The sequence below is a fragment of the Panthera pardus genome, unplaced genomic scaffold (genome assembly GCF_024362965.1).
Source record: "Panthera pardus isolate Hobbes unplaced genomic scaffold, ASM2436296v1 HiC_scaffold_10, whole genome shotgun sequence".
Lineage (NCBI taxonomy): Eukaryota > Metazoa > Chordata > Mammalia > Carnivora > Felidae > Panthera > Panthera pardus.
Window position 1 is genome coordinate 109,154,420 of NW_026526655.1, and position 8,048 is coordinate 109,162,467.

Sequence of the window (8,048 nt, forward strand, 5' to 3'; positions counted from 1 at the left end):
AAATATGTATTAGAATAATAGTAGTTATTTAATTTCAAGATGGCAGATATTCCTGGGAAGGAATACAGAAAAAACAAGATGAAGCCATGGAACTTAAGCTATACATATTCATTCATTCATACATGCAAAAAATGTTTACTGAATGTCTGCCATGTGTCAGTCACTGTTATTTTTTTTTAATTTTTTTAATATTTATTTATTTTTGAGACAGAGAGAGACAGTGTGAGTGGGGGAGGGGCAGAGAGAGAGAGGGAGACACAGAATCCGAAGCAGGCTCCAGGCTCTGAGTTGTCAGCATAGAGCCCGATGCGGCACTTGAACTCCCCAGCCTCGAACTCACCAGCCATGAGATCATGACCTGAACCGAAGTCTGACAACATTTAACCCACTGAGCCACCCAGGCACCCTGTCGTCACTATTCTCAGGGATGGGATACATCTGTGAAAAGGAAACATAACTAGCCTTGTGTTGTATCTATAAATTTATTATGTGTGTCCTGGAACCAATATGGCTACATATTATCAAATATGTGTCTTCATGGCTGGCACTTACATCTTTTATGTTTTTATGAAGGCACTGTAATAAGTTATATGACAAGATTGCCCCATTTAATCATCATCAACCTTATGAAGTAGATTTTAATCCCCCTCCACAGATGAGTCATAGATGATGCTTTCAGAGGGGTTGCAACTTGCACAGTCACACAGCTAACAAGTGGCAGAGCCTGGCTCACAGACAAATAAGGAAGTCCTTATATAAGAATGTTTCTAGCAGGATATATTTGGTCTGTATAGGTTGCTCTTTACAAATAAACTTGGGATTATGGATTTATGGGATGCAGCTGACTGAACAAGACATAGTCATAAAGGCTCTCAGCCTAAGAGAATAATGAAGAATAAACATGAAGAAGTCCAAAATCTAAGTGGCTTTCTTTGTGCTAACTTGTACTGCACACATCATTAGATCTCATCTGTTACTTGGAAACATGTTCCAGTTCAGAAAAAGGGACTTTTTTTCTTTTTTCTTTCTTTCTGAAGCTGCACTTGATGGCTCAGATCTCAGATCTCTGGAAGATATCAGTTCTATAGTGCTATGTCTGTATCTACTGTTTCCTTGTATCCTACCTAAAAATTAGTAAATTTCAGTGTTATTAAGATTTTTTAAATCTGACTTTATGATATTTAGCAAACAAATAAGCAAAAACTCCTCATTGGTCCTTGTAGGAGGTTGCTAGGGAATCAACTCATTTTTCTAAAAATTTATAAAGGGCAAAAATCGAGCATTTTTCTGTCCCTTCTGCACAAACGGTATTTCAGAGTAAATAATATTTCATAAGGAAAATCTCTCTTTATTAAAGAACTCCAGCTAGTAAAAGCAAAACGATCGAGAGAATTTTAAAAGCACCATTTTGCAAGCCCTAATAAAATAATGGATCTGAGTAATGACAGTGGATGGGTGCTAAAATCATTAGGTAGAAAACAGACAAGGGGCATTATCAAAGATGAATAAGGCTGAAAACACAGATCCATCCAGCAGGAAACATAGGACAACAAGATACCTTGAGCCACCTGACATGGCAAGAAGTCCCTAGCACCCCAAGAGTACCCTGCAAAGAGAGCAAACATGAGCCAAATCAGGCATCTAGATCGCCTGCCAGTTTACGAGGAATATGGAGGGAATAACAACCCAGAGAAAACCAGGATGCAGCAAGGAGCCACCATATCCTAAGTCCTATAGGACAAATGATGGGATTTCTTAAACAAAAAAGGGAGGGTCATGTAAAAGGAGCAGGGGAGATTAAAAGAGACATAAGATATAAAGCAACCAAATGTTGTTTGAATTCAGATTCAAATGAGTCAGAGATAAAAAAGACATTTTTGAGTCAATTAGGGAAATCAGAACATATTCTGATATTAAAGAATAAATACTTATTTTGATAGGTTCCTTTTGGTATTGTGACTATGCCTAAACTATAAGCTGGAAATACATGTGGAAGTGGTTACTGCTGAAATAATATGACATATAGAATTTGGATCAAAATACTCAAGGAGAGAATGGATGAAATGAGATTTGTCACATGCCATGAGTACACGAGGATTGCTATTCTTTTCTTGGAATGTTTGAAATTTTCCACAATAAAAGATGAAGTCATTGTTAAATGAAGGAATAGTGAGCAAAGGAATTTTTTAATGTTAATTATTTTCCTGTGCATCTGATGACACCCCAGTGGCTCTCACCTCTCCTAGCAGCACACACTCACACGACCTGAGCCCCCACAATTAGTTCCAGCATCCACAATGCCCTGTGGTCAGATGGGCCGTTCACCCCTAGGATGGCTACCATCACATGGTGGGCTTATATTGTATTTCCTGTGGTGATCACTACCTTGCAGGCCCTTAGTAGGGGCACTGTGGGTGATAAACTGGACCCAGTGAACAGCATGGTGGGTTGGGTAGTTTGTAATGAATCCAAGAATGAGCTAATGTGGACTAGCATGGGAAAGATTAAAAGTTTGAGGCAGATGGTGTGGAATGGAAAGATAATGGATGTGCTGAACTTGGCTGGCTGGAAAACATGTGTGGAATGGGATGATTTGGATGGGATGGGATGGGATGGAATGAAGTGATAATTTAGGTTTTGCTTATGAAAGTAGCAAAAAAAAATGGAATAGCAGTGAAGTAACAGAAACTTCAGAAAACAAATATACACCAGGACCGACAGACTCAGACAAGTTTATTATAAAGTGACTGGCAATATCACAGGACCCAAAACACTAAACACCTGTTGTATTGATTTGATTGATACCAAATCATCTTAATTTTTTGCAGTTGAATCCAAAATATCAAGTACAACTTCCTAAAAGCCATAATGAGAAATGTACATGTCTGTGCTCCCCAGACTCCCAACCCCCACTGAGATGTTGGTTCACATGGATTTGATTATCTTATTCCTCATATCTTAATAAAGAAACTTCCCTCTGACCAGGTGCCCGGGAAGAGTGGCTTCTGCCATGAGGCAAGGTGGGGCAGGAGAGGCAAGACCCTGGGAGGGGTGTGTCTAATATACCTTTCCATTGTTGTGGTAGATCTAAGATGGCCACAAATCCTCTGACACTCCCATCAGGAGATGTGTTTGCTCCCTTTGAACTGGACAGGTTCTGTGTCTGTTTTCATCAATGGAAGATGTCGGAAGTGATGTGGTGCCAGTTTCCAGGCCCCAGGATTCAAGACTGGCAACTTCAACAGCTCATCTCTTAGACTACTCACTTTTGGAGCCCTGGGTTGCCACGTAAGAAGTCCTGCTACCTAGTTAGGGGGACCACCTGGACAGAGAGGAGGTGCCCACCTAAGCCCAGTCAGCCCTCTACCTTACACCCCACCCCAGGACACCAGGCATGTAAGAGAAGCCTCCTTGGAATCTTGAGCTGCCAGCTGAATGTCACTAATCAGTGCCGCATGGAGCAGAAGAACAACGCTGCTGAACCCTGTCCAAATTCCCAACCCTCAGATCATGAGCATAACAAAATGAGTGATGTTTTAAGCCACTGAACTGGAGAAGTTTCTACTGCAACAACAGATCATTGGAACAAGCGGTGTTCTCTAAGTATGTGATAGAGAGTAGCTTCCCACTCCCATCCCCAGGTGGTGGAGCTGTGTGCCGAGAGCCACATTTGTTTCCTGTCTGACTCAACCTTGTCACCTGGGAGGGGCAGTCAGGGGCAGGAACCAGGGCAAGGGCAACGAGCCCACCTTGCTACTGACCCACAGTCCTGAGCCCTGATATAAGAAGCCACAGATGTCAGGCAGGGTCTCTGCCAGGTCTGTATGTTTGCTAAGACACTGACAGACAAAGGAAAATCCCAAAGAAAGGATAAACAGAGGAAAATACATGGAGGTGGTAGACTGAGACCTGCTGAGTTGCCTTGTGCAAATGCCTGATTGTTTCAGCAAATGCTCTCCTTCCCAGCGGCAACAGTGGCTGCCATTGCTGAGCTCCCACTGCGCAGGGAAGCCTGCCAGACCTTACAAGGCAGAAGGGGTTGTGGGCCTCCCTCTCTGGAGCAGCACAGCAAAGGGATGAAACACACAGCCACTGGAATCACAAGCACTGATTCGAAAGCCCACTCTGCCACTTACTACACCTCCCACTTTGCTCACTGATAAGACAGGGGTGAAAAGGCTGACTCTTGAGGCCTGACCTGAGGCTGACATGTCATGGTGTACAAAAAGTGCCCAGCACAATATGGGCTTTTGGCAAGTGTCACTCCCCCTCCCTAAACTCTCAGACAAAACCCCCAACACTTCCAGAGTAGTGTTTATACTTTAAAAAGGAACAAAATGTTTTTCATGTGTTGTTTTAATTCTATCTTTGATCTAGGAAATCCTAAGAGCATCAGGAAAACTCAGGTTGCTTTAAGCAACCTTTACTCCCTGGGCTGTAAACTTGGAATACCTGATGTGTGGAGCCCGGGCTTCTGTGGTCTCTGGAAGTGAAGATCCAGGGGGGGGCTTAAGACTCTGAGAGAGCTGGTTTGGATGCCTACTCTAACACTTATTAACTCTGAGGCTAAGGCAACACCCTGTACCCCTTTGAGCCTCAGTTTCCACACCTGTAAAGTGCTGCTACTAGGGTCTCTCTTGCCAAGTTGCTGTGGGAGTAAATGCAATAAAATTCCAGGATGAAGCAGGTGATAATTAAGTAGTGAGCATCATCATTATCACTGTCATTATCACATCTTCTGCAAAGAGGACCCGCAAGGCTTGAGAGATGAGGGAGACATGTGTGGCATCTCCATGAAGGCAAAGTAAGTGATAGCTGATAGCTTCCATTCACCTCTTGACTCCAGAAACCACCACCGCAGGGACGATTCAGCAGGGAGTAACTTAGGGTACAGGGTATGTTTGTGCTCAGAGAGACGTCCTCCTCTGGTATACAGGCTCATGGGAAGAGACATGCGAGTCTTCTGTGTATGTCTACTAAATGAGTTGGGAAAGGACCACAGTACTGGGACTCAGCAGCCGACGGGTGTCTGTCTGGTGGAGCACTGCTGGGACCCATCCATTCCCCAGGCCCTTGTTACTAACAGTCTTTACCCCAAGTCATACCTGGCAAGCTTCTGACTCTCTCCCTGAAGTCCAAACTCTTCTGGAGTGGAAAGTGTCCCAGCAGATGTCGTCCTAGGAACCAGATGGCTCAGTGAGGCCTGGGATGATGGCAGGAAGGGAGGGATGAAAGAGGGCAAGGTTGAACATAACTCTTGTCCTCTAAGAGAGAGGTCTCAGCCAACTCCTAGTCTAGGTGTAATCAAAAGGGGGAAATATCTTATTTATAACATGGCTGTGTTCTACAGAACAGAGTTACTCCATGGTGGGCCCTGCTGAGTGGAGGACAGAGGAAGCTGGGGAGTTGACAGCTCTACAAGTTGGGTGAGAGGGATGGGAGGAAGGGCAGGTTCTGCAGGAGTCCTTGTGATTAGAGATGGATTGAAGCAGCCAAAGGGTGCTGAAGAAAGAAATGACCAAGAAGGATATTTAGGTAATTTGCTGAAGGCGCTATGATGAAAGCTCCCTCCTGCATCCTCTAAGTCAACCTTCCCTGAGGGCTTCTTTGCTCCCCAGTGCTATTGTAGCAGTGGATCCTCTGTGGAACTCAGAGAAGGCAACTTTTCTTGTCTGGCCAAGGCAGTGCCACACAGAGGTGGCCTATAAAGATCAGGGACCCAAATCAGAGGAAACCAGGAGAGAATAAGACCCAGGGAAATCACAGAAGTCCTGGGGGAATCATGCCAGGTCATGGGGTTGAGAGATTGAAGTAATCCAAATTGACCTCGAGTGGAGAGACCTCAGCTGATATTTGGACTGGACATGCCATTGCACCATTTTCTGTCGGGGACATGGGTGACCTTAGGCATCACATCCTAAGATAATCTCTTGTGATAATAATAGTAGCCAAGGTCACAGAGAATATGACTGTCAAACTCCTGGCCAAAGGGCTAAAGGCCTCCTGCTAGTGATGATGTCAGCTCTCACCTAGAGGACACTGACACTGGCCAGGTTCCCACAGCCAGAAAGAAGGAGAAGGAGCCCTGGGACTTTGGATGAAGTGGGTGGGACACACACACACTTTCTTTCATCCTCATGACATTGTGTGAGGTATCATTATTCTCACTTTACAGATGAGGACACACAGGTGCAGAGACACTAAGTAATTCACTGGAGCCAATACTGGACAACAGGTCTATCTAACTCCAGGGATTCTTTTCTTTCTACTATATTTTCCTGTTTTAGATGCCCAGGCCCCATCACTACTGCCACAACCACCATCAACAGCAATATCACCACCTCCATTATCACCAACACTATCATGATCACCACCACCACCACCCTCATAACTGTCATCAGTAACAACAGTAATATCACCACCTCCATTACACCAACACTATCATGACCACCATCATCACTGTTACCTCCACCACCAGCAGCAACACCAAAGCAATGCACATACCACCAACACTAACACCACCCCCAACTGCACCAACACCAACATTAGAAGCATTGCTACCCCTTCAACCACCACAACCAACAATAGCACAAACACCAGCATTAATACCATATGAACAACAAAAAGACCAAGATTTGTCTCAACCAGCCATACCACTTTGAAGGAAAGGGTAAAGGGACCCTAAGGGAAAATTTAAAAGTAAGAGAAGAATGGATAAACAAGACAAAAAGAAGAACATGATTATAAAATCCCAGCATCAGACTGATGCCTCGGTGTTAGGAGTGTCCCAAGTTAGTCCAAGCCCAGGCAAAGATCAAGCTAGTACTAGGTGGCCCTGGTTCTATGTGTGGGAAGTCCTGAGCCTACTTTCTCCTCCATCTACTTCTAACAACATGGTTCATATTTTGCTCTTCTGACCCCCTTCCGCATCTGCCCTCTTAGGCCTGCACACACCCACTCCAAACCTGGCTCAGCAGAGCTGGTTTGAAACCAGGTCGGTTGGGTCCCAGTCCTGTCTCATTTCACACAGTGAAGCCCAGACGGGGCTCCAGAGAGTCTGCCATGAACCTAGGGGCCCCAGCCTTGATTCAACACTGTGCTGTGTGATGATCACAAGTGAGATGAGTGACACACAGAGACCAGAAATGCCTGAAGACAGACTAGAATGTGAGTTCCAGGGGAGAGTGAGACCTTTCTTACCAGCTGACAGCAGTTCCTTGAACTAAAGATGGCACACCACAAGAAGTCTGACCAAGAAAATGCAAGATGGAACCAGTTCCTTTTTATTCCTTCACTGGCTCCCTCACTATTAGCTATGTGAGCTCTGGCAAGGCACTGAGACCCAATGAGCCTCATTCAGCTTCTTCTATAAAACAGAAAGAACACCTACCTCACAGGACTATGAGTGCACCAATGTCTAAAACTCAGCCAACAGCACCAATGAATGTTGTAGAATATATGAATGAGTGAATGTTTGCATAACTCTGCACTCAGGACAGGCTGTCCCCCTCTTAAGTGGCCTGCCACCTTGGGCATTCGGCCCTGGGAACTACTAAGGTGCCATCACTCATGGCTGTCACAGCCCTGTGGCACTCTTGGCCCCCACAGCCTGCCTGAGGAATCAATTGCACAGCCTGGGGGTTGGATTTATGTCTCCAGCAACCCAGAGGAGTCTCCTGTAGAGGGGAGCTTCTGTTCACTTCAGCCAGACACTGCCTTAAATGTATGCTGCCAGACTTCATTAGGGCTCAGGTTTGCCAGAACCATTAAAGGTGGGGGGAGAGGAAAGGGTGCTTTGGAAATGGAGTGTGAAATAAGGTAAAGAAAAATTTAATGGGGTTAGAATCAAGTTGGCAAAGTACCTTATTAATAGTTATTTTATTCCTTGCCACACCACTTATTAAATACCTCCTGACGCCAAAGTCTCCATGTTCCTGCCTGCAGCCCAGCAGCTCCTATCCTACAGTGGGGACCCTGTCAGCCAATTGATGCTAATTCTTGGGTCCTCTCATGGGCCTTTCCCTTTTGATCTTGGGCCTCTGGTTCAC